Here is a 20376-nt window from a genome sequence, read left to right on the forward strand (position 1 = left end):
GGTTCTCGCTCTCAGTGGGGCGTGTGGTAAGTTGTGCGTGGATCGCGGAGAGTAGCATGAGCCTCCACATGCTGTGAGTCTCCGCGGTGTCATGCACAATGAGTCACGTGATAAGATGCACGGATTGACTGTCTCCAAAGCAGAGGCAACTGAGACTTGTCCTCTGCCACCTGGATTTAGGTGAGTAACCGCGCCACCGCGAGGACCTACTAAGTAGTGGGAATTGGGCATGCCAAAACCTGGAAGAAAAGGGGAGAAAAAGTAAATAAAAATAAAGAACATGTCTGGTTGTTAACAAATGTAGATATAATTATAGTCAAAAAATGTAGCCAGTTCATACTCTCAAACAGTAAGTTTTTTGTTTTCAATTCTCTTGAATACTCTATTCTGATTGGTCAGTGCTGCCATCCAGCGGTCAGATATTGCTCTGTAACGCTCGCACAGCTGGGGATTTCACAATGGCTACGAGACGTATCAGACTGTTTATCGGGGTTCTGCGAGCCATCTCTCCTGCTTCTCGGAGCATTGTGCGATCTCTACAAGTAAGCTAATAAAATAATTTCAACTCACTGTTTCATGTGCATTTATTTCTTTATTTGGAAAGTAGTCTTGTAATAAGCTGAATATTTTTGTTTTTTTTTGTTTTAGATTTTTCCCCTTTTTCTCCCAGTTTGCAATGCCCAGTTCCCAATGTGCTTTTAAGTCCTTGTGGTCGCGTAGTGATTCGCCTCAGTCTGGCTGGTGGAGGACGAATCCCAGTTGCCTCCGTGTCTGAGATCGTCAACCTAAGCATCTTATCACGTGGCTTGTTGAGTGCGTTGCCACGGAGAAATGGCGCATGTGGAGGCTTCACGCCATCCACCGCGGCAACCACGCCCAACTCACCATGCGCCCCACTGAGAACAAATCACATTATAGTGACCACGAGGAGGTTACCCCATGTGACTCTACCCTCCCTAGCAACCGGGCCAATTTGGTTGCTTTGGAGACCTGGCTGGAGTCACTCAGCACGCCCTGGGATTCGAACTAGCGAACCCCCAGGGTTCGTAGCCAGTGTCTTTACCTCTGAGCTACCCAGGCCCCGGGATTAAGCTGAATATTGAGTCGTCAGATGGTCATTTTTACAAAGTAAACACCAACAGAACTCCGACGCAAACCGGAGGTTGATTTCAGCTGTTCAGCGATTTATTTCTTCTCAAATTACAAAATTTCAATGCAAATCAATATTTATGTCCATGTATTTATTTATTTGGTTAGTAGCCATGTAATAAGCAGGATAATGTGCAGTCAGTCGGTTGTTATCGTACAATAAACCCCAAAAGGGTTATCAGGACCTCAACGCGAAGTGAAGGGGTTTATTTTGCGATAACAACCAGCTGACGGTACATTATCCCTTACATATTGTTTATTTAAAAAACAAAATCATCTTGAGAAGTCATCTTATTTTGAAACTGTTCTTGGTAGCATTTGTGAATATTTTTAACATGCATTTTAATTTACGAGTAATCGGGTACTCGTTTTTTTTGTAGATTAGAGTACTCATCTACAAAAGTACTTGAAAATGTCCACCCCTTGTCCATGCACATGCACGTTCACAAAAACTTGTATAACTCTGTTCGCATTTACATAACGTCTCAAAATGATGCTTTTTCCAAAAAACCTGGAAGAAGCCCTTTTCTTAAGTGCATGTAAATGGGGTCCGTGATTGAGCTGCTCATGTAATATGTTGTATGAGCAGCACAATTCAAGGGTTACACCTGCTAGTAAATTCATGTGTCAGTCCCAAACACTGACTGTGTCAATGCAGCCAGTGTTTTACAGTTGGAGTTCTCTGTATTTGTGACACACATACTCATCCATGCTTACACCAACCTCAGCTTGCTGGTTTTACCTCACATCTCCTGTCGTCATCCTCATCTGCTTGACAGAACCAATGAAAATCTTTCTTTCCCCCTGTGAAGTCTGGGGCCCTAACAATAACTACACAGTGGTAAAAAGCATCTGAATGTCTCCCAGCAGCACAGCCTTATGTTTAGCAGGCACTTTTTCCTAAATGGACTCTTTCTAGTCTGTCGGCTGGCTGCATGGGGCTTGAAATAAGAGATGGCCCAATGGAAATGGACCATGTTATCTGCTCAGCATGTTACTTCATGCACTTCTGTGGCCTGTTAATTCTGATCTCAAGCTAGATATTGCCATGATGAACTCAACCAGCCATTTCTAGTAAGAGGCAGTTAATGAAATGTGACTGATTAGATGTTTACGCACTTTGAGATCTGAGATTGGCTCTCTGTCTTTGTGAATATTGCGTTTCAGATGTTTATGGGTTTTCCCCTCAAGGAAATTCTTTTTTTTTTTTTTCTTTTTAAGAACTTTGTATGTTGGCTTGAATGATGATGCAGTGAGATCCCTTTCCGTGTCTTCAGGGAAGGGTTTGTATTGAAATGATTCTTCTCACGATTTTGGCTTCAACTTAGTGATTTACACCTTGCTTATCATTTTGGTATGGATTGATTCAGCTGAGCTTACCTCATGAAGGTCTGCTGTTTGAGAGGTGCTGTAGATACTAATGATGTGCAAAACTAGCCATTTTCAGAATCGACTAGTAGATGGGTTGCTTGAACAACTGATTGGGAGCTATAATTAGTATGGTTGCTTGGAGGGTTTTTACATAAGATGTGCTGCATTAAAAACAGATAGGCAAATTACAGCAGATAGAAAGCAGTTCTATGCAATACTTAAGAATGCAACGCTTATGACGAGATGCTCAAAAACAGCACAAGACATGGCACAATAGCCAACAATAACCATCAGAAAGTTTGAATTTAAAGTAACCTAAACTTTTCTTATCAGTTTTGCAATGAAAACCATATATATTAAGTTACTGTTTACAAACAAATGCTCCGCCCCGCCACTTCTGGGTTCTTTTAGTTGCTAACAAGTTGCTCCAGATTTGACATAAATTATATTTCACGCACTACCCTCATTGTTATTGCTTCTGCTCTATTAAACCCAATTGACCCACTGCTGGTGTTAGTGGATTTAAACTTTTCACGAAGTTTCAAACTCCTGACTAAATTGCAACCACTGTGACCGATATGAGGCCAAATGTGATCTAATGAGTATTTTATATGAACAAGACCATGATGGAAGATCTAATGTGAAGAACATTGGCTGCACTGGCTACTTTTTGTGAAAGAAATCACAATATTATAAAAAATATCTTATATCACAATATTACTAATTTAACATCATGATAACGAAATATATCACGATATAGTTAAATGTAAAAAAAGAATTTGGTTTATATATTAAATAACCATATTGTAATGCCTGTTTTTGAAATAAATACTTTATAAATGAAAACTACTTCCTCTTATATAATTTTCTCTTTATTTGGAACTTGACAAACATAGAGTAAAAAAACAAAACAATTGGTGGTATTTAAAAAATGGTTATCAACCTTACCACAATGTTAAATTTCACATTTCAGTCTGATGTTGTTGACTAGTATTATTATTATTATAAAACACTTAATTAGGCTCTGTAGAATGTTTGAATATCTGAAAGCAAAGCCGGTTTATTTTCTAAAATCTTACATCATTCGAACTGAATTTGATTAAGGGCGATGAGGTGTTTAAAAAATCCGCATGACAAATGATATAATTGTTGATGCATGACTCATTGTTTTAGCTGTTTTCCTCCTCAGTGTTGGTTAGAATGTCAGGCTCTTTCGCCGTTTGAGATGATTGACTCTCTGTCGGCTCTCAAAATTGTCCAAATGTTGGTTTTAAAGGTTAAAGAAATATGTAAGACTTAAACAACAGGCCTGTAAAGGCCATATTCCTTTATAATCTGTTTATAGGATACCAGAAATCAAACCTTTCTGGTTGTCTTTTTAACAAGACTTCCATTCCCGCAAAATGTAACTTCCTTACTAACACTTTCACACCAACCTAGTATAGTTCACATTCTTCTTTTACTCAAACTTACTCCGAACTCAGAAGAATTCAAATGGGTCCCGCATGTTTTTTTTAAATCCCCTTTTCTCCCAATTTGGAATGCCCAATTCCCACTACTTAGTAGGTCCTCGTGGTGGTGTGGTTACTCGCCTCAATCCGGATGGTGGAGGACAAGTCTCAGTTGCTTCCGCTTCTGAGACCATCAATCTGCACATCTTATCACGTGACTCATTGTGCATGACACCGCGGAGACTCCCAGCATGTGCAGGCTCATGCTACTCTCCACGATCCATGAACAACTTACCACACGCCCCATTGAGAGCGAGAACCACTAATCGCGACCACTAGGAGGTTATCCCATGTGACTCTACCCTATATCACGTGGCTTTCTGAGCGCGTTGCCACGGAAACATAGCGCATGTTGAGGCTTCACGCCATCCACCGCGGCAACCACGCTCAACTCACCACGCTCCCCACCAAGAACGAATCACATTATAGCGACCACGAGGAGGTTACCCCATGTGACTCTACCGGGCCAATTTGGTTGCTTAGGAGACCTGGCTGGAGTCACTCAGCATGCCCGGGGATTCGAACTAGCAAACCCCCAGGGTTCATAGCCAGCGTCTTTACCACTGAGCTACCCATTTTGAGTCGTCAGATGGTCATTTTTGAGTTGTTGTGCATGACACCGCGGAGACTCCCAGCATGTGGAGGCTCATGCTACTCTCTACGATCCACGAACAAATTACCACACGCCCCATTGAGAGCGAGAACCACTAATTGTGACCACGAGGAGGTTATCCCATGTGACTCTACCCTCCCTAGCAACCGGGCCAATTTGGTTGCTTAGGAGACCTGGCTGGAGTCACTCAGCACACCCTGGATTCAAACTCGCGACTCCAGGGGTGGTAGTCAGCGTCAATACTCACTGAGCTACCCAGGCCCCGACTGGGTCACGCAAGTTTTGACATTTGTACCACGATAGAGAGAAACCGAGCTGAGTAGCGTAAGTATCTGTGGAGCACAATCTGGAAGCCTGCTGGACTTGCGCGCACTTTCATGCTTCAGAGATAGCGTGCAGAAATCATGTGAAACACAGCTGCGTGTGTCTAATGAGGAGCATATTCAGAACGCGAGATGAATGCCATTGAATTTGCTTCGGCGGCCCGAAATATTGCTTGGGCGGCCGCTGAAAAATTGTATCTGGAAAATCCCTGATTCTTCAATTCTCACAGTCTCACATAAAGCCTCCCCGCCTTCCTACATTTATCTGACAGAATGTGTATGGCGTACATGTTACGTGAATAGAATGATGTGCACAATTCTTGCCGTGTGGTGGCGGTTTTGCATAAACGCGAAACAGACGATAATCCAAAATGTATTGGAAAATTGCCAAATTTCTACCGATTTATCATGCCTAGCGGTATATCGCCCACCCTAAGATATGTAAATAAAGAATTATGTCATACTGCTAATTATGTCTTAATAGTATGTTACAATTGTTCAATCTAAAACGCCTGTTATTTTAAACCTAAATATATTGAAGTCAAATATTATTTGTTGTATGTGAGTTAATAAATTAAGCAGTAAAGACACATATTGCATGTGTGATGGTAGTTTACATTTATAAATACGCCATCCCTCATGCATTAGAAGTGTTCAAATTTTTTTTTTCTCTGTAACTGTAGAAGACACTTGCTTGCCCAACCCATCACTATCATCTCCCCAAGCAGCTGTAACTTAAGGCAAGCTGTAGATCTCTGCAGTGGGCCTCATGGTGGAGCTGCGCCATGGGCCACAATGCTTGATTTGATAACATTACACAGACTGTCGGGTTTGGCCTTCTCTTAGTAAATCTCAGATCAGTCACCTCACCCTACCCAAACTCAACAGTGTTATGAGAAACAGGTCTCTGCTGCCTCAAAGCAGAGCACCAACACTTCTCTGAAGAGGAGCAGGATGGGCGGAGGGAATGAGCGTGCATTCCAGCTATGATTTATGAATGCTGTTACCTCTCTTCTCTTGATCCACAGCCAGGTGCAGCTGTGCCAGCACTCCTCTACTTGTTAACACTGTCCTGTGCTTCTGGTCTGACAACAGTTTTGTCAGAGACTGATATTATTCACAGTACCAGAACGGAGAATTTGCAGAATGCTTGGTCTGAAAGCTTTCATGTCAAGTGTGCTGGAGTTCAAGGTCTGTAACCCAGAATACATACTTCATATTGACATTTTTTACCCCTTTTCTCCCCAATTTGGAATGCCCAATTCCCAATGCGCTCTAAGTCCTCGTGGTGGCGTAGTGACTTGCCTCAATCCGGGTGTCGGAGGACGAATCTCAGTTGCCTCCGCGTCTGAGACCGTCAACCCGCGCATCTTATCACGTGACTTGTTGAGCGCGTTACCGCGGAGACATAGCGCATATGGAGGCTTCATGCTATTCTCTGAGGCATCCACGCACAACTCACCACGCGTCCCACCAAGAGCGAACCACATAGTGACCACGAGGAGGTTACCCCATGTGACTCTACCCTCCCTAGCAACCAGGCCAATTTGGTTGCTTAGGAGACCTGACTGGAGTCACTCAGCACACCCTGGATTCAAACTCACGACTCCGGATGTGGTAGTCAGCAGCTTCACTCTCTGAGCTACCCAGCCCCCCCCCCCTCAAACACTTTCATTAAAAACATTCACTTTGTATGATGAACAGACAGAAAAGTTGCTACTCGCTATCAAATCAATGAACAACTCCCAAAGGCAGCGGCCAAATCAAATATGCCGGCACAGGTTTGACATCATAACGTTTGGTCGTGAGACATGCAAGAACCAAAAAAGGTTTATTGGTGTCCATTGTTTGATTTGTGCAATGCCTTTGGGACTTAGGCTAATCAATGATTTCATTGTTGAGAGACTAACAACTTTAAGGTGCACTTAGTAACAGTTGATTGTCATCTTGCACTTGCACACCTACGGCCTTGGATGCAGCATCTTTCAAGCGCAATAGTTTTCAGTTACCAGTGACATTGCAGAAATATACTTTACAGTCTATGAGTGAAAGTGTGCTGTAACAGGGCGGTTGCTGAGATTGAGTTGTAAACAACTGGTCATGTGATTCTAACATGGCAGCTCCCATAAAGGCACCAGCTGCATGTTGAATAAAATAGCTTTTATAAGGTTACTGTAATGACTGGAGATTTCTCATGTTATCCGTTAAGATTTAAAAAAAGTATTTCAAAAAGACTTTTCATTTCTTTAGGATTATAACCTAAAAAAAAAAAGAGTGCATCTTTAAATTCTGTTCTGTTCATAATACAAAGTTGTCGTACGGCCTCAGAATACTTATAATATAGTGAATGAGTAAGACTTGGCGATATGGCTTCAAAAAAATTATACCTTGATATTTTGCAGCCAATTGACAATATTTGATATACAGTATATCTTAATAATTATGTATTTTCTATTAAATGGCTCAAAAAGTGTTTGTTTTTTTAATTCAAGGAACCATCATTTAATCCGAACAGCCATTGTAGCTAAATAGAATAAATATTTTAAAGGCATTAAATAAAAATCAATTTAAAAATAATTAAGGCAAGTTTCCAAGGGAGACAAGGTTGAGATTTAATCATTTTATTGATTTGCAATTTTGTATTTCTATTTATAATCCATATACATAGTAGCTTAATAAAAAGCATTATTTAGCTTCATATATTTTTAATGAAACATTTTTGTGAATGAACAAGGTGTGCAAAAATGACTTAACTGACTTAATTTATGGAACCCAGTTGAATATTGCATAATACTAAATTATTACTGTGGGACCAAGTCAAGTTTATTATTATTATGATTGTTATATAATACTGAATTATCATTTTTATTTTGAGGATTAGATTTATGTTATTCAATACTAATATATTTCTGTCCGATTTATATTACCTTCACCTGGTGCTTTTATTTTGACACTGAAAGTGCTGCGTGTACTTGACAATGTTTCGCATCTGGTGAAACGCTGTCATTTCCTCCTTTTCTGTTATTCTCTCACCATTTTGATGTTATTTTGATTAATTGTGCAGTCCTAAAGGATCATGGAATTAGTCTACTGATGCACTCTTTATGGGACTTAATGGCCTTAAAAAAAAGTGCATTAAAATTATCGCGATATTGCTGAATTTTATATCATTTGCAAAATCATTGAGGCTTTATTGTGAATATTTGATATATCGCCCAGCCATATGCATATTGTCATATTGACTACATTTATTGTGGTTTTATTGTTCTTTTTTGCAACTTGACTGCCTGGAATCAATATTCACTTTCATTATATTGCTAAATGTATGGGAAAACATATGTTTCAATTTTCATTTCGGGTTTCAAACAACATTAGGGTGAGCTGATGCTCAGCTATGTGAGCCAAGGCTTGACACCACGTTTAAACTCTGTGTATCCATGTATGTCCTGTGTATCCACATGATATAGGAGCATGGAGATCCCCCGTTTCCCCAACATGTTGACTTGTGAAACCCAAGACAGGTTTCTTACACTTACAGGAACATGACAACCCTCTCTATCCACTCCCTCTGCTGCACTCACTACCTGTAAGGGTTTGTTTGAGTAAAAGAAGAATGTGAACTATACTAGGTTGGTGTGAAAGTGTTAGTAAGGAAGTTACATTTTGCAGGAATGGAAGTCTTGTTAAAAACACAACCAGAAAGGTTGGATTTCTGGTATCCTATAAACAGATTATAAACAAATATGACCTTTTACAGGCCTGTTATCTAAATCTTACATATTTCTTTAACCTTTAAAACCAGCATTTGGACTTTGGAGTCTTTGAGGCTTTGTTCCATATATTGACGAAATCCCTTCGTGTAAGAGTGCATAACTGACCCATGCCACTACATCGGGATTTCTTGGTAGGTGTGTGAACTCTTCTCTGGGGAAAATCAAAGTATGATATACTTGACCCAGTCACCAAGTGCTGTTCCCTAATTGAGAACTCATTCAGTGGGCCAGTGCTGTGATTATGTTTGTGTAAGTCTTATTTCTGCTTGTGTTTCTAGAGTTCTTTGGCTGGCTATCTTCCAAGTAGACTAGTACTTTTCATGGAGTACTTTTAGGAGACCCACACTCTTTGAGAGGGAACACAGTTGTGCTCTCAAAAGCTCTGCCCCTTCTGTATTGTACTGCTAGAATTTACTTTTGACAAATACACAAGGATCATTCCTAATGGGGCAGCTACCCATCTTCAGCAAACTCTATGGGAATCGAGAACCGGTTCCAAATAAGATTTCTTTTAAAAAGTACCGGAACCAAATGAATTTCTTGTCTTTTGATTCTGTTATTGGTTCTCGAACATGCACTTTTCTGCCGATGAGGACTCGACACCGTTCCAAGAATCTCTGAAAATGTTTCCTGCTACCACTTAGTGGCACTGCGACACCGCAATTAAATAAGCGGCACGAAACATATGGTGTGACAGTGTAGTCCGATTCCTAAAGGAACTGATCTTGTGAGCCGGTTCTTTTGAATCTACAGCATGTAACACAGAGGCACCAGTGTAACCGGATTCCCGACCCAATGACTGTTCAATGTACTGAACTGCAGGTCATTCATTTCATCATGTTTGACTTAAACCAAGAAATCGGAAGGTTGTTGATAGAGGTAGACCGTTATATCGGTTTTACAGATTAATCGTTTTGATAGTTGCTTTGTGGACTATCGTTAGCGGCAAACATATATGGCAATAGTTGCCAGTAGTTTTTTCATCATTTTGTCATTTCAAAATAAGAGTCCCTGGTGTGTTTCAGGCTTGTTTATTCTTAAAAGTCCCGCGTTATGCACCAAATCTTAATTTCTTTATGGTTATTTTTGGGATTTTGGTTGAACTATAAATTGCATCTGAGATTTTATTCATTTACGACTCTTTCTGTGCCCATCATAGTAGGGAAAGAATACGATTTCTTTTTTTTTTACATATTATAAACCAATTTTAAGAACTATTGGCCTATTAATCGGTTATCGGCCTTTCCCACCACCTTAGTTATCGATTTTGCAAAATCCACTATTGGTTGACCTCTAGTTGTTAATTGGACAATATGAAGTTTATACAGATTATGAGTTTTGTTAAAATTGGTGGTATTCTATAGAAATGACTGAAAATAAGATATCTTTATAAAATAAAATAAAAAGTCTGCAAGCTATGAGATGATCTCTAAATCCAAAATAAATTGCACTTTTTATTTCCAACTATTTCTTCCTCGTAAGTACTAAAATAATTGTTAATGGAACAGTTAATGAACCTGAATCGTTAAGAGGAGCCAGAAATGGAACCGGAATTGTTAAATTCCTTACAATTCCCATCCCTAGAAAACTGCAGTTGAGTTTCTCTCAGGGGTGTTGGCAGCATGACATTGTTGTGATGAGCTGCTGTCTGAGAGCAGCTAACGAAAGTGCTACATAGCTCCTTTCCAAGAATACGACCCTCTTTTGCCCTTTGTCCCAAAGCGTACATAACATTACATCACTGCCCCAAGATTAGACGAGTGCAGTGTCACTACTGGAGGGTTCAGTTTCCTCCTTTGGTTTTTGATGTCAGACAAGAGACTCTGCATTTATAAAACAGTGACAACGTTTCAGCGAATCAAAAATGTATGGATTTGTTGGTTGTCACAGCATGCAACAGTCATCAGGATCTTGTAAATCAAGGCTGTATGTAAAAGCAGACCCGTGGAGACCTCTGGAAAGACATTTTCTATTCATGTTTGGGAGTGCTCATCACTGGTGTCTCATAAGCAGGTCCACACTAAATCGGATTTCTGCTGAATTTGATTCCTGTCATTCAAGTCGTGCACATCCCCTGGTCCTTGTAAATTTGTTTAAATGATTTGGCTAATTTGATGATGCTTTTAGTGACCAAAATGGGTGTAGTGCTCTATGTATTTTAGCCATTTAATACCATATTTTAATACCATCATTCCACAGAAGTTCACAGATTTTTCACACCAAAAATGACAGAACACGCAGATCCCATTTGGGCTCACTCGTTTTTTTTCTCTCTTTTGGAATAACGGTCACCGTTGCATGGTTCACAAAACCAAGGAGTGTGAATTGAGAAAGCAAAGGGGGTCAGTTTTGATTTCATGTTGACTTTCAACAGACATGAGCTCTGTTCAGGAACATTAAGGCTTCTTTTCATGTGGGCCTGCCCGCATGGCTTAATACAAAACCCATTGCAGCTGGGCTACACGAATTCCTAGTGTAGAAAGCAGCCTGTTACCCAAGGGCTGTTCTTTTGTCTGTCTTATCTAATAATCAATACGCTTGCCCAATGCTGCCTTAGCCCCTCTGTGGTCGATTTTGTTAAAGTACTTCAGAAATATCCCAGGAAATTGCCCTTAGTTTCAGTTTGAGACACAGGTGCGTGTAGATCAGGAGTTCTCATCGGGGGCGGTACCACCCCCAGTGGTCATACAAAGGATGCCAGGGTGCGCTGAGAACAAATTAGTAGAGAGGGGGACGTTAGGTTACAAATGGGGGGCGTTTATCAGTCATGTTAATCAAATCTACCGTCAAGTTCCTCTTTGCATTCAAATGTTTATCTAGACTCCATTATACGGGGTGGGACGCATTTGTACCATGGGTCATCTGATTCTGAAGTCTAGTGACGCATCTTAAGTATCTGGTTTAGCAGTGTCGAAAACACAGGTAGAGGTACAACCTTGGCTAATGCTCCTGTATGGCTCTGTAGGTGGGTATGGCTCAATGGAAAGAGCAGCGCGGGCGCAAAGCAGGTGCGTTTTTACTCACAGTCTCGAGCTCTTAAACGCACACCTCTGATCATTGCGGCGCTGCAAGAACCAGTGAGAAGCATGGGGCAAGATGCGGAAACCATTTGAATTCGGCACATAATTGTACATCAGCACACTTGAATTTACTATAGTAACACTAACTGTACTTTAGGCAGAAATAGATAATATTAATGATAATATAATAATATTATCGTGTAAGACTTCTCAGTTAAAGGAGGAGGCGAGAAGCAGATTTTCTGGTTCAGGTAAGTGTTTTATTCTCCCCACTGCAGCAAATGCACTCTTTCACGGCTCTCACCATGTTCAATAACTCAGTCTAAACATAAACAACAACTTCAGAAAAATAAACTCTCATCTTTACAATAATAAGCTCTTGGCTTCACAGTCAGGTCTCTAGTGCCCAGGTACTCCCTCTCATCTGAGTGCTGCGTGGCCCTCTTTATGCCGCTCTCCCCGTGCTCACTGAAATTAGAGACAGGTGTTAGACATAATTTGGCTCAGGTGTAAGCGCCCTTACCGCTTTCTCTCTCTCCGGGGAGATGCTTGACCACGCCCCATATCATAACACTACTTCAGCTCTATTAAATTTGTCATAGGCTACATTAGGGGAGTGAGGGAATATAATACATTTTTGTTACAACATATAAATATTTATATTGTGTATTTATTGTTTTTAAATGTGTTTAGAGTTGGTATACTGTTTATAATTACAAAAATGCATTACATTTGTTTTATAGAAATCATGTTACATCTAACCACGGCAGTGAAGAAGATCCATGCCCCATATGGTCTGTTAAAACTATATAAATAAATAAATAAATACATTTACATTTACATAAGGGCAAATGCAAAATACACATTTTTTTTATTTTTGTATTTTATAATTTGTTTTTTAATGAAATTGAAATGCGTAAATCCGAAAAAAAATATTAAAAAATTAAAATAAAATATTTAAAATAGGCTAAAAAATTGTTTCGGTGTAAGAAAATATAACTGGTTTTGTTTGCTTTCTGAAATCCCAAGAGATGAATCAATAAGAACCTGATGAAAGGAGTTCCAACTCAGTCAGACTGTAAGAATAATTTAGTCACATAAATTAGGTGTCGTTCATCAAAAAAAAAGGTTGAGAACCACTGGTGTAGATGGTCACATTTCATCCAGTCTTGCACTGTTTTAAATGTTGTGTGTGTTTTTCCTTCTACTGCCTTTGCCACGTATTATGAAGGCAGCAGGAACTTCTCTGTCCTCATGTTACCCCTGGGATCTGAGTGAAGGAATTTGGGTATGAAAACATTTTGTGTGGTGTACGTTACAATGAATGGTGTGTATGAGCTGGTTTCCTTTCGTCGGCCTCTGTGCAATCTGGTCACACCTACTGTGCATTATTGAAAGGCATTATGCATTTCAGGTCATTCTTATTTTCTAGGTGAGTTTATGTGACAGTGGGGCTGTTTCTTAAGGGGACTCTGTTATTTGAAACTAAATCTTGGCTTTGATATAACAAGGATTTAATACTCGGATTGTTTATACGCCCCATTAACTCAAAGTTTGCATTCAGAAATACCTTGTTGAACTAATTGATGTTTGATGACATTTTAACACTTTGTAGTGTCCATACCATTTCTTTTCAAGAGTGTGTGTTTATATGCATGGATACTTTGCTGTGGAAATGATGTACAGTGTGTTCAAGTTCTTTTTGTTATTTGTTTTGTCCTCTAATCAGTAAAGCCTTGAGTGGAATGAAGTGCAAACCTTTCAGCTTTGAGACGATAGACTAGTTTTGTGCAAATAGGTTAATGTCCAAGATTTCCATGTAAATCCTATGGAAAACAGAAAATGGTCTTTAACTTTCTTTCTCAATTTACAGAGGACGGAAGAAGAGAACCACACTTGAAGGACTCTCAGCTGCCAGACGCCTGAATCGTAAGTAGCCGCATGAAGCACATCTCTTAATTGATTTACGTACTGGAGAAAAACCATGATGCAGAACATTAAAGGAACAGTTCACACAAAAATGAAAATTCTCTCATCATTTACTCACCCTCATGCCATCCCAGATGTGTGTGAGTTTCTTTCTTCTGCAGAACACAAATGAAGATTTTTAGAAGAATATTTTAGCTCTGTAGGTCCATACAATGCAAGTGAATGGCTGCCAAAATTTATCTCCAAAATCCACATAAGGGCAACATAAAAGTGCTCCAGATGACTCTGGTGGTTAAATCCATATCTTCTGAAGCAATATGATAGGAGAATGTGAATATTGTTTGGTTTCTCACCCACACCTGTTTTTGGTGATTCACATTCTTCATGCATATTGCCCCCTACTGGGCAGGGAGGAGAATCTTTTATATGATAAAAAATTACTTAAACTGATCTGTTTCTCACCCACACCTATCATATCGTGTGTGAACACATGAATTGAACCACTGGAGTTGTATGGATTACTTTTATGCTGCATTTATGTGGATTCTGGAGCTTCAAAATTTTGGCACCCATTCACTTACATTGTATGGACCTACAGAGCTGTGATATTCTTCTAAAAATCTTCATTTGTGTTCAGAAGAAGAAAGAAAGTCATACACATCTGGGATGGCATGAGGGTGAGTAAATGATGAGAGAATTTACATTTTTGGGTGAACTATCGCTTTAAGTCACCTCTCAGGTAAGACGTGTCGACATGGTTTAGACATGGTTTGAACTATTAGCCAATTAGTCTTGGTCTTACCTCTCCATTTGCTGTTTTGTTTATGTGCAATTATGCCCTCCCTCTTGTTTTGGCAATGGTAATTATCTCAGTAGGTCTCTCTCTCTCTCTCTCTCTCTCTCTCTGTGTGTGTGTGTGTGTGTGTGGTATTGGGTATGCTTTAACAGCTATTAATAAATAAAAAAAAATAAATAACAATCATGAAATAAAAAAATGCACGATCAAGAACAGTTAATACTGAAGGTCATGAAAATCAAACGTTCTGGTATTATTATTTAAATGGAACTGATTCTCGATTACCAAGCCTAAGTATACTACATGTACTCCAAGAGCACATGGGGCATATGAGACAGTCTTTTCACAGTTTAGTCTTTTGCAGATTCACTGGTCTTGGTCGGTATGTAAACTTCTATATAACGAATTCGATATCAGTCAGTGGTCTCTGACTTTGGTTTGCTTACATTGTGAAAGTGACTTTCCAGGAGTCGTCTAAGGCATTTCTCCAGAATGTTTTTTGGTTTACTTTCTCATCAAAATAAAGGCTTTGTTTTAACTGAAACACCTTTCTCCATGTGAAAGTGAAAGAAGAAATTACAACAAACAAATTACTATTTTATAGTAATAACAGTTCAGTGTTGAACTGCGATTATAAACTAGTGATGTGGATTGGGTTCTGAAAATCTGGATTAATAAATAGTGCATTGAAACCCTATCACAACTAAAATGGACCAAAAAGAGTTCTTAATACACTTTAAAGTACAGGTGCAATTTGAATGCAAAGAATACAGCGTTCTTTTCTACTCGGTTCACTGCTGGGATTTTATAAAAGAGGACTCAAGTGTGAACACTTTTTAAAGAGAGTAACGCATTTTATTGGCAATAGCATGAGCAAAATATGACCTCGATAGGTTGTAATTTTCTCCCACCTTGTTAGACAGGAGAGCTGGTGTTTTATTGTGAGTTTTTTTTACTTTGATATCCAAGCTACAGCAACATGAGGTGCTAAATGTTTATCATACATATTGCCATTGAAATTGCAATATTTTTGAAAAGTATAATTTTTTTGCAATGTAATTTTTTCCCCCTTCAGCCTGTATGCGTTAGATACTGTAACATAAGTCACTACAAACACACACATGCTTTTATTGAAATACAGCAAGCCATTCAAATCAGTTTATTGTCTGCTCCCAAATGTGATGGTCGTGCCATTCACAGGATGAAAGACAGTATGAGGTGAGGAAGAAAATAAAGGTGTGGAGACCCACCCAGTCGCCCATTGTCCTTGCCGTTAAAGCGAGGAAGTGGACTTTCACAATTATCCTCTATGGCAGTCGCAGGCCTACCCATGTGTTTGAAGCTGACCTGATACATTGGCGAGGGAATTTTACGAGACAGACAGCTTTTCACGTGTGTCTGTGTTTGTCTTAGCATATCGTGTGCTCGGCCAGTCTTGCAGATGCTTAATAATGTATGTCTCGTCACGCTTTTGCAAATGAAAGGTAAACCGATATCGTGCGGATGGGGCGATTCTGTCATTGATGAATTTTTAAAGAGCTGCACTGCTAGAGACCGCTGGTCTGGTAATAATATCTTGCTTTGAAAAGGTATTTGGAGTTGAGAGAGGGAGAGAGAGATAAACTATAAGAGTAACGACTGGGGGTGAGAGAGCCTCACTGTCTTCTAATATGAAATGTTTTGTCTGTGATGAATAATGCATAAGCTCTGATCGCAGTGTGTGCCTCACAATATAGTTTTGATAAGTTTTATTTTATTTGATCTCAGGCAGGGCAAATGGACTAAAGGGTGTAGGGTCTCTGAGGGATTGCACAGACTGCACTGCTCAATAAGAGATAGCGTGGGACTAGTCCAGTCTGTAAACACAACATGAAATCAATATTGACAATTCATTTTCATTATCTTTCATAAATGTATTCACTTTTGACATCTCTGAAACAACTTATCTGTTGAGGGGAAAGGTCACATCAACCAATAAATATCATAATGTAACATCCACAAAGTCAGTCAAATCCCTATGGAAAAAATAAAGTCCCGACGTTCATTATTTTCTTTATTTAATATTCTGTTTCACTCGCAAATTCATTATATTAAAGATGGTAAATACCTTGGAAATTGTGTTTCAGGTTGTCTTTAGCCTATCCCACTCTTTTCCTGGAACAATTAATGCATTAACGCATTCAAAATGTCAAAAGTTTAACGTGTTTAAAGCATTTACCGATTTGACATTATATTTGGGACATTTCAGCTCCGTGTGAGGCGGAACCTTTGTGATGTGTCTGCCTCACGTGTCTTGCGCTTCCGTCTTGCCGAACAGTTTGGATAAAGTTTAATTTACGTGTGCAGTGCCAGCGCTAAAAACATAAGACTTTCTCTGCAAGCGCTTTTCATGTGGAGTTCAAAACGGCGCGAATCATGTAAATGCGACTTTACGATTGCTGCAGCAATGTGTATAACCACAATTAATATTGTGGAGGTTGAGGGTTTAAAGGGTTTAATGCCCCTTGCAATGAATATTTAACCTATGGGGATTAGTTCTATCAATTAGTCACTTGAATTGGTGCTATTTTATTTCATTTCTGTTTTGTATTGCAGAAAACATTGTTTGAAAAATGTTAAAGGTGCTGTAAGTGATTTTAGTGTTTTGAAGCTTTCACGTGACTGAGCTGCTGAAGTAGCCACGCCCCTTCATTCCTAAACCCCGCCCTCCAAAGATAATTTTTTACAAAAACTGAGCAAAAGAGCAGCATTGTTTGTTCCTGTTACTGTCAAATTCAACAGTGGCACAATAGCGCCCTCAACTGACAAACATTATGAATCATATCCTCAATGATCCACTTCAAATACAACACTATGAGAACGAGCATAATGATTGACAGGTGAAAAGCATCAATGTCTGTGGTACACGGACACATTTTTGTTTGCTGTTTATAAAGTCTACAGCTGTCACAGAGACCGGTGAGATATCTCACGACACTTATTTCAATAATGTCTTTAAGGGAGTTGGACATTTTTTTTGCATACTTTTCCATGAAAAGATCGCTTACAGCACCTTTAATAAGATATTATTTTTATATTTGTTTTGTTTTGTTTTCTAAGAATAAACAGTGCATTTTGTCAGGAAAAAAGTATACGTAGAGTCAAATTTAAGCATTTAAGAAATCTGCGATTAATCGCAATAAACTATGAAAAATCATGCGATTAATCGCGATTAAATATTTTAATCGACACACAACAGTAGTATCATATATTGGTGCGAATCCACTTCTAGGAAGTGAATGCCACCATGTGGATTTGCAGACATTTGACATGTTGGCTATATAATGTTGCCCATCAAGGCTGATTTTTCTGCCATAGAGGTTATGTTCAAGGAACGCAGTCAGTGTTCCTTTATGATCATGCCTTATCAGTCATACTTTTCATGCTATTATTTACATTGACCTGAATGACTGAGGAACTTGGTAGAGCAGGTGTGAGACCATCATATACTAAACCTTTTTGTATTTTCTTTTTCATTCCCTTCTATTCATTACTCTTTAATAATTCAAGCTTTCCCTGCATGGTTCATAGGTAAGGCCACTGACGGCAGCCATTTAGTCTGCACGGCTCCACTGTGCTCCAGTCTGCCTGTCCTTTTTTATACCCACTCCAATGGGAAATGGGTGGGGTACACATCTTTTCAAACCTAAAAACTACTGTACACATAGAGGCCAACTCTGAAGATCCAAGTCAAAAAGAATGTCTGAAACAGCAGTCCTTAATTAACACAACAAAGCTTCAAATTGTTGTCCAAATGAATGTATTGGATAGACACGTCTTTCTATGACATTCCAGTGGATTAATTTGTGGGTTAATGCCACCATGGGATCACAGGTGGCATAGTTTTAGATCTGTTTGCAAGCACTTTGTTTCTGACTTTGATCAGGCTGTCCACGTCTTTTGTTCTCAAATTGGCCTAAAGCGGACAAGTCTTCTGGGGTTTTTCTGATGAGTTGATGTCGTTCCAGGTGAGGAGAGGATCGTGTGAATGTAAGTCTGCTCTCTAATGTGACGTAATATGGAGCAATTGGACTGCAGCTGAATTATGTATGCACCTAACTCTTGTTTTGCATTTTGTCTGTTCAAGTTGTTATGCCTTAATTCTACCAGATAGCACAGACAGATGTGTTACACGGTGAAACACTTCACATAATTGCTTCATTTTGTGGCTCATTCCACTGTTCCACTTAAATCAAAATTGTGGCTTGAATTTTAGGACACCTTGGGCACATTCCACATCCAAAAATTACCAGAAATGTTGTCTAGCTCACTGTGACACAACCCTCTGTGTCTATTTTTCTCCTTCCAGTCCATTGAAAAATGTGCAGTCTCCGGTCAGTATTCTCATTCATGTTTCGGAAGTATGGTTTAAAAACAGGAAATACATTCAGCAAACAGCAGTAAGCCCACCCTGCCCTGCTTTGGTAACAGGAAGCTGTGACTTCACTCTTGTGTGTCGGTGGTGGGCATTGTTACTGTGGTTCCACAGTGCTTAGTTCAGAGTCCCACTAGAGGGCAGTACCTGCAGATACATGCAGACACATGTTCTTAACGAGGAATGTCATCTCACATTACATCCATGTTTTCATCTATATCACATTTTACTGTAAATCCCTCCCTTTATCTATATTTTGGATTATAGCTTTTCTAATTATCATGGCACCAAAACTTTAGGAAATGCTAATCTAGTTTAAAATGTTAACTCTTAAATAAATAATGCATTATATTTTGTTCTGAACAGGCCTACAAATGATCTTGATGCATTTATGCACTCTCCTGTATCATGAATTTTAAAGTGAATGATTGTGCTTTCAAAGGGAAGTTTGAATAAAACTACCTTGAATAACTGCTGTCTTAAGTATAAGATCCTCGTCAACCATTGTGTTGTTTTCTAGTGAGGCAACTAGAGCCCGACCGATATGGGATTTTTGAGACCAATACTGATTTTAGAGGGGGAAAATTCACCGATCACCAATATGGTGGCCGATATAGCTCATCTTTGAGCTAGAATGAAAACAGACCTTTTCTATGTGGATTGTTCACCAATTTTGCACCGATATGACTATGCAAAGGTACTCAGAAGGCTGCTTTCTTAAACAAATATTTTTATCAAAGAATATTTGACATTATTATTATTATACATTGCCAACAAATTCTAGAAATGAACACTGAGAAAATAAAGAATAAATAAAAATAAAATAAATAGCTAAATAAACATCAGTACTGTTTAGTATCAGTCAAATGCTGACCATTAAAATAAAGAATAAATAAAAATAAAATAAATAGCTAAATAAACATCAGTACTGTTTAGTATCAGTCATTTGCTGACCATTTAAATAAAGAATAAATAAAAATAAAATAAATAGCTAAATAAACATCAGTACTGTTTAGTATCAGTCAGTTGCTGACCATTAAAATAAAGAATAAATAAAAATACAATAAATAGCTAAATAAACATCAGTACTGTTTAGTATCAGTCAATGGCTGACCATTAAAATAAAGAATAAATACAAATAAAATAAATAGCTAAATAAACATCAGTACTGTTTAGTATCAGTCAAATTCTGACCATTTAAATAAAGAATAAAATAAAAATACAATAAATAGCTAAATAAACATCAGTACTGTTTAGTATCAGTCAAATGCTGACCATTAAAATAAAGAATAAATAAAATAAAATAAATAGCTAAATAAACATCAGTACTGTTTAGTATCAGTCAAATGTTGACCATTAAAATAAAGAATAAATAAAAATAAAAGAAATAGATAAATAAACATCAGTACTGTATGTTTAGAAGCAGTCAAATTCTGACCATTAAAATAAAGAATATATAAAAATACAATAAATAGCT

General features: G+C 38.7%; 1 protein-coding gene across 2 annotated transcripts in view; it reads left to right on the forward strand.

Moving 5' to 3' along the window:
* The window catches only part of LOC127445159 (F-box/WD repeat-containing protein 7-like), a 196506-nt gene that overhangs the window by 26065 nt on the left and 150065 nt on the right, over window positions 1–20376 (forward strand). For both annotated transcript variants that reach the window (XM_051705021.1, XM_051705022.1), the window contains one exon: window positions 13634–13689. The gene's annotated coding sequence lies outside the window, so the exon portion shown is untranslated. The remainder of the gene's footprint in view (window positions 1–13633; window positions 13690–20376) is intronic.

This window comes from Myxocyprinus asiaticus, chromosome 8, assembly GCF_019703515.2.
Source record: "Myxocyprinus asiaticus isolate MX2 ecotype Aquarium Trade chromosome 8, UBuf_Myxa_2, whole genome shotgun sequence".
NCBI classification, from domain to species: domain Eukaryota; kingdom Metazoa; phylum Chordata; class Actinopteri; order Cypriniformes; family Catostomidae; genus Myxocyprinus; species Myxocyprinus asiaticus.